Raw genomic sequence first — 8,137 nt, 5'->3', positions numbered from 1 at the left:
TAGGACATCATCGGCTCAGGGGGAGCATGGATTTTTGACAATATAGTTATGGTAAGATATTTTGGGAGATTCTTTTTGGACATCATTTTTGGACACTTTTTGATTTTTCTCATGAGTGTTGCCATCAATGCCAAAGGGGGAGATTATTGGAAAATACACACTCCAATGAGAAATTGTAAGTGATTTAAGGTATTGTCATTGATGGCAACCTTACAATCATATGACACCGACAGGAAGACATAGGCACCGGCACCGACAGACTCTACACTGACACTCAGATCACCGACACCAAAAGGAAGATTACTGGCACTGTGGCCGACAGGAATTTTGTGTATATGCATTTTGTAATTAATTGTAAAATCTTTTGTAAAGCCGACTTGGCGAATTGTATTATGACTCATATATGTATGAGATCATTTTAGATCATTTAGAGTGTGATAGATTAAAGGATTAATGCAGACCTAATATGCAAAATGTAAGACAGATATTGGATAAAGGTTTATGTATGTAGCAGAGCTTAAACCGGTACTGAATCTAGCAGCTGATCTGAAGCAGTACAACATATTGGATTTGTATAATCCATTTTGTAAGTCAGTGAGACTTCCTTTGTGATTGAGCAGTGAGCTCTAGGCACTTGGCCTTCCTACATGTGCAGGACCCTTTTGTAAGCAATAATATTCTCTTATTGGCTAGTATGTGAATATTGTGGGTCACAAATCCCACCGAGGTTTTTCCCACACCGGGTCTCCTCGTTAAAATATTGTGTTATGGTGTGTTTCTTATGTTGTGGTTGCTATTCTCATTTACTGCATTATTTTTGGTTTACCAGTACACAGTCTTGATATGCTTTTCATGTTATAAGTTAAGAAAATTATTATACCGATCAGATATTGATTCACCCCCCCCCCCCCTCTCAGTATCTTTGGGAATCCTAACACCCACTTCTATGTTTCAACACAAAGGTGTAAATCTGCAAAAATTCTACCCATCTGAAATGTCTCTGATTCAACTTACTCTGACTGTTCAAATACTGCAAGGCTTGATGGTTAGTATACAACACAAACTCCTTAGGCAACAGGTAATGTCTCCATTTCTTAAGGGCTTGAACTATGGCATACAATTCCTAATCATACACTGAATATCTCCTTCTTGCATCATTTAACTTCTCACTGAAATAAGATACTGCTCTCCCTTCCTGACTTAACACGACTCCAATTGCATTCCCACTTGCATCACAATCCACTTGAAATACTTTGTTGAAATCTGGTAAAGCTAACACAGGTTGTTCAATGACCTTCTGCTTCAAAAATTCAAAACTTTTGTTTGCTCCGGTTGTCCACTTGAATTCCTTCCCATCTCTTCCCATTGTCTTAGTCAGAGGACTACAAACTGAAGTAAAATTTCTGATAAACTTCCAATAGAAACTAGCCAATGTATGAAATGATCTAACCTCTCCAATGCTTTCCATTGTATGCCATTCAACATTTACTCTTACCTTCTCAGGGTCTATCTTCAATCCATTTTTAGATATGACAAATCCCAAATAGACTAACTCTTCTTTCATGAAAGTGCACTTCTTTAGGTTTATCAATAACTTTTGTTCTCTTTTAACCTCTGCAAAACTTGTCTTAAATGCAACAAATGTTCCTCTTTTGTCTTACTGAAAAATCAAAATGTCATACAAATATACAATAAAAAACCTACCCAAGAATTTCTTCAATACCTCATTCATCAATCTCATGAAAGTACTCGGTGCATTAGTCAACCCAAAGGGTATCACCAACCATTCATACAATTCTTTATTTGCCTTGAATGTTGTCTTCCACTCATCTCCTTATCTGATTTTGATATGATGATATCCACTCTTCAAGTCTATCTTTGTGTAGTATTTGGATCTACTCAAGAAATCCATAATGTCATCCATCCTAGGTAAAGGAAACTGACATTTCACTATGATCTTGATTATTGCTCTGGAATCGATACACATCCTCCATTCTCCATTCTTCTTCGGTGCTAATACTTCTAGCATTGCACAATGACTCAAGCTTTCTTTGATCAAACCTTTCTTCAACAATTCTTGCACTTGTATATTCAACTCTTCATTCTCTATCGGTGTCAACCGATGTGCAACTTTATTAGGCAAACTAGCTTTGGGAATCGGGTCCATGAAATGACTGATACTCCTCATAGGTGGTAATCCATTGGGAACATTATTTGAAATGATGTCTTCATAATTTGTCAGCAACTCCTTTATCTCCGCTAGTTATTATTCTTCATGCTATAGATTCTCAGTCTTCTTAAGAACTAAGGCAAAACACATATTCTCATGTCTCATTCCATCCAAGAATTTCCTTTCATCTACCAAATAGATTCTAGCATTCGTACATACTTCACTCTTCAGGGGCTCCTCCAAGTGTAGCAAGGTTTGTTTCATCTCATTTGCTATGATAGTGTATATTTTCTTTCTTCCATCATATATTTCTTCTCTATCAAACTACCAAGGTCTACCCAACAAAAGGTGACAAATGTCCATAGGCATAATACCACACAAAACTTCATCATGATTATTCCCAACTTTCAATTTCACCAAACATTTCTCACTTACTAACAACTTATGATCATCCTGAATCCATGCTATCTGATAAGGCTTAGGGTGTTTCAAGCTTTCCAACTTCAATTTTTTCACCATTTCTTTTGAAATAATATTATCCAAACTACCTATCAATAATAAATTGATAGCACTTACCGGATACCTTATATCTGGTCTTGAACAAATTTCTCCTCTACAAGGGCTCTTTGTCTTCTCCAGTATGACACAAAGCTCTCCTCATCATGAATAGCTCTCCATCTTCTGGTTTGTTAGCTGATCCGATGGGGCTTTCTTCCACTAAGGCTATCCTCTAAGTATTATTTCTCTTCTTACATTCAAAAGCACAATGTCTTTCTCCTCCAAATTTAAAGAAACTACCTCTAAACACTCTCTTATCTCATCTTCCGTCATCTTTTCCAAAACTCTCATTTCGGTAGCCATCAAGTTTCCCTCCTCTGATAGAAATTTTTGTCATCCTTCTGGTATGAATTACCTTCTTTGCTTACTTTCTTGTCCTTATTCTAGCCTATACAGGTTCCTCTTCCTCTGGAATATCCTCTTCCTCCGTGAAATCTTCCTCCGGAAAAGCTTCCACCTCTACCTCTCTATCTACTCATATCTTTTGTTCAAATTCTCTTCTGCTTTCAGGGCATATTGGTAAGCTTCTTGAACACTCTGCAACTTGATCAAACTGAGTTCATCTTGTATAGACATTTGCAGTCCATTCAAATATCTTGCAACTTGTTCAACCTCATCATCAACATGCTCAAATCTGATAATCAACTTGTAGAATGCTTCGATATACTCCTTTACACTAGATTTTTTCTACTTCAAGTTATGTAACTTCCAAAATAGATTTACTTAGTAATCAGCACGCATAAACTTTGATTTCAACTTGGCAACCATCCGCTCCCACGATTTGATTTTCTCCTTACCCCTTCTATGCCTATCAACCTATAAATGTTCCCACCAAAGAGATGCATGACCTTTCAACTGAGTACATGCATATTTCACCTTTCTTTCTTCTATGGTGTTCTCAAAATCAAAATACTTCTCCATCTCTGAGATCCAATCCATTAATTCATCTGAATCCAACTTAACATCATACTTCGATGGGGTAAAATGTGGTTTATTGTTCGCCCTACTCAAAACCCTCAAGAACCTCTCTTCTTCTGGATTGATCATCGATGGATTTTCTACTTGTTCTGTTGATGCTTCTTCTTCTTAATCTTCAATATGTCAACCTCTTCTCTCATCTGTCTCAACAGCTTCCAACTAGGTTGCAATTCCTCTCTATATTTCCATCACAACAAGGTCTTCATTCCCATGCACTCCACCATTCCTATTTCCTCTTCACCCCATCTTCACACCAGTCCTCTAGAGCTTTAGTTTGGATCCATAGTTTGCCACCCTACAACAAAATTCTTAGGACAACACAATCTATGGAACAAAAATTTTCTCTGATACCACTTGGTGTAGTCATCAGTTAGGAGGAACCTCAAAGAGATCAATTCAAACCTGGCAACAAGAGTAAACATAATGGAAACAAGAGGATATGATGGAGGCAATGCAAAACTAAATGAATTAGATCATGAAAATTGATTACAGATAACCAGCAACATCCGAGTTACAAGATTCGGCTCACTAGACTTCTACATACATGCTCAATTACAGAATTGGTACACTACAATTCTCTAAATCTTAAGATATGCCTTCTATGTTCTATTTGACTGAATAATGATGCTAGATTACATTGATTTATATGGTCTAGAGGGATCAATGGCCCAAGAGGGATCGAATGCCGAAGAACAAGATCAAATGTGTAAAACCAACAAGTCGGCCTTCGCCAAAGAAATTCCTCTAGAAAATCCAAAGGATGAAGTGCGGATCAAAGGGAAGGTCGACCACATGCCAAGGAACATTGGAATCCACAAGCTAGGCCTTCATAAGATACAAAAAGGTTCTGCAAGGTCAAAATAGGTCCAGGCAATCCCGGTATCCTAAGCCAGAAAATTGTCTAGGAACCCATAATCTATAACTTGCCAAAAAATGATCCAAATGCTCTATAGTTTAGAAATAAGGAAGATGATTATGTCCTAAAGAAAAATCTATCTCCGCAAGGTCTAGTGAGACAATGCAAGAAAATGCAGAAACTGCAAAACAAAAAACAAACTGAAAAGGAAATGTTTTTTGGTTGATGCAAGATTGCTAGGAACTGAGGATGCTCCTGCAACACATCCACACAATAAATTTTCTAGAAAATCTAATTCTAAGTTCACAGCTCTAATTTTTATAAATTTATTTTATGTACTCCAAAATTGAATGGTTTTTCGCCCTAGTCAATTTTATATTTTCTCAATCATCTCTGCGTAATATGCCTAAAAGAATAAACTTGTTTTGCATATGCATTAGAAATGTAGTTATAATAAACAAAACCTTCATCAAGCTAATAAGTGAATTTCCTAACTAAAATAAATCTAGGATTTCTAACTATTATAGGAAACCACTTCCTTAAAAAGTTGAGAATGACCAGAATGAAAACTACCTTTTGTACCATTGTGAGAAGCTTGCCATTATTTTTGGGCTTGATAAAACAATGTACGAAAAATTGAAAATATTCATGTTTGTGGGTACTGCTACATGGACAAATTTATTTTAGAGGGAAATACTACATTTGTTACAATTAAATTTTTAGAAATTGACTTTTTCTATTTCTATCATTCACCAATTCCTTAGCTCTAAATTTGGCCTCCAAAAACTCTATAACTCCAATTTTAGAAGATTTTATTTGAAATATTTCATTGCTCCGTACTCATTGTAGCTAGAAACTATCTAATTTCTTACTTGCAATATGTTGTTAGAAACTTGGCATACATGCAGCTTCAAACGTGGAATGCATGCATGCGTTATAGTTTGGTAACTTTGTTTTATTATTGAAATACATAAATTTTTGCCACATTTAGATGATGGTATGTATGAACAATAAGTCAGTAACAAATTATGTTTTAGTTATCATTTAAAATAATCTATTTTGTATCAAAATAATATACAAATTTCATGGGCATAGTTGGTAGAAATATTAGACAATATTATCCATATCATTTTGTAGGATGCAAATATTCAACAATATTGTCCATATCACTTTGTAGAATGCAAAATTCATTTGAAACATCAAAAATTAATATGCACACAAATAGATTTGAGTAAATTTTAAGCATAAAAGAAAAGAAAATTCCAAAAAGACATTCAATGAGTCAAAGCTTTATAGAATTTCTTCTATAAAAGATATAAATTTTTAATTTATATTACAATTAAAATACTTGAGAAAACTTACCAGACTACCTCAATAGTTGATAGATCGTTGACTTAAATATGATTTAATTGTTGTTGTGCAACAACTTTAATTCAACTTGAATTCTCTCTTTATTTTGTCCTGGAAATATTTATTCTCTATTATTTTTAATCTTTTTAAAAAGTTTTACTACCATTTGACAATATAATTTATATAAATAATTCATCATTGTAATATTTGATCTGGAAGACATTATAATTTTTTAGTTCATTATTTTATTTTATATTTCAAATTTTCTAAATTGTGATAATTAATTTAAATTTTTATATCTTTTAGTGTAAAAAATTGCATACCCCTTTCTAATTTGACCTACATCTTTTGTAACCACTTTGGTGTCCATTCCCCTAGCACTTGAGTAGGCTCATTTTAGCCCTTGCATCAACTTTTTCCCTCTCAAGATGCTTAATACCCCTTTACGTAGCTATCCTTTAGCTTAAATGTCTTGTTAGCCATGTATCTCCCTTGTCTCATATCTTTTTTGAGCGTGATTCATTTGGACACTAGCACGTTGTGTGGACGTCCATGCACTGCGCATTTGTCCTGCGATATATTAACATTCGAATGTCGGTTCTGAGCATGCCTTTCCACTTGTCACTTGTGCATGTCGGTGGAAATAGATTGGAATCTTCTAGATGGCTTGCAACCCTCTCTTTCCCTCTTGTTCTCTCTTTTAAATCTATCTAGTCTCTTCATTCAAGCTCTTTAGCTTCTCAAAGCAATTTCTCTTGGCTCTCTTGGTTATTCAACCTCTTCTGGCTCTTGCTACAACAGTCTCTTGTTTGCTACAACACTCTCAAGCTCTCACAATATCTTTTGCGACTCTCTCAACTCTCTCTCAAGCCTCTTTGGTAATATCTTTCTATCTATCTATTTATCCTATCTTTGAGCATCTTGGGATTTATCACATCCCTCTTCTATCATTTATCATTTATCATTTGTCATTTATCTTTTCTTGCATTTGTCTTTTATTCTATCAATCTATCTAGCTATATGTGGAGGTGGAAACACCAAAACAGGGATTTGATTGAGGAAAGTCCCCAAGAAGCCCCAAACATGTTTCCTTCTTGCTTGTGTGTAGGTTTATAATCATAGGAAGAAGATCATTTAGCTGGAGCCTAAATATCATGGACTGGTTGTGAGCTTCCGTCTTTTCCCTCTTCTCAAGTCATTCTAATATTTCTCATTCTACGTTATTAGTCTATCTTGTTGTTTTTTCTATGTTCATTTAATATTATAATTGTATCTCCAACCCCTGTATGGTTTATATGTTATGTCCGTACTGGACGACAATGCATTGTGCTAGTGTCTTAGTTCGGCAAAGTCATCTCGAGGACAAAGACTCAACAGAGTTGTCTCATCTGCAATTTATTAGTTAGTTTTTCACTTTTATCCCCTAGCTCACCTTAGCTCTAGTTTGAGTGAGGTAGCGACGGATCGATTTGTCCTTTGAGATTCATCATCTTGGAGGTGACAAATCCCCTCCTCTACATATCTAAATAAAATTAAATAATTTATAATTTATAAATTTATTTCTATATTATTTAAAGTTTTTGATTGAGATAAATGGGCTTTACAGGGACCTAAAATCCAAATCCATCCAAAAATTAAACATAGTAATCAGAGTCTAACCAGCTACTAAACAACAACAGAAACAAGGGATTCACCCCAAAACATAAAACTACAAAAAAAAGACATAAAAAAGATGCACTAACAGAACAAACTAAGAAAGAGATTTCATAAGCTCAACATTCTTCTTGATCTTTTTATTATTAATCTCCTAGAGTTCCTCCATAATGAACCTCAAAGCACCTTTTTCCTGATGTTTGCTCCTGGTTTTGGTAAAAGGTCCCATGGACGCCTGCACCTCCTAGTTCATCTTATCCAAGTTGATATCTGGGGATCTCTCAGCTCTGGTCATCTGCTCCTTTTGCATGGCAATTTCCTCATTGAGTCTTTTGAGGCCCTTGACACTATTATGCATGGATTCCTTGCTAACCTCCACCAAACCCTTAAGTTTACTTTTCAGCTTCTGTATTTCTTTCTCTAGCCTATCGATTTTAGCCTCATGTTCAGTCTTCATAACCTTAATATCTTTCAAAATTTGTTGGGACCACTTCAAGAGTTCGTGAGTCATATCTGGGGCTGGAATCTCAGTGAAAGTGACAATGAGATCCTTAATCCCTTGTTTTTGAATA

Source organism: Cryptomeria japonica, chromosome 7, assembly GCF_030272615.1.
Source record: "Cryptomeria japonica chromosome 7, Sugi_1.0, whole genome shotgun sequence".
In the NCBI taxonomy this organism is placed as follows: domain Eukaryota; kingdom Viridiplantae; phylum Streptophyta; class Pinopsida; order Cupressales; family Cupressaceae; genus Cryptomeria; species Cryptomeria japonica.
Note: the sequence above shows the minus strand (reverse complement) of the source record.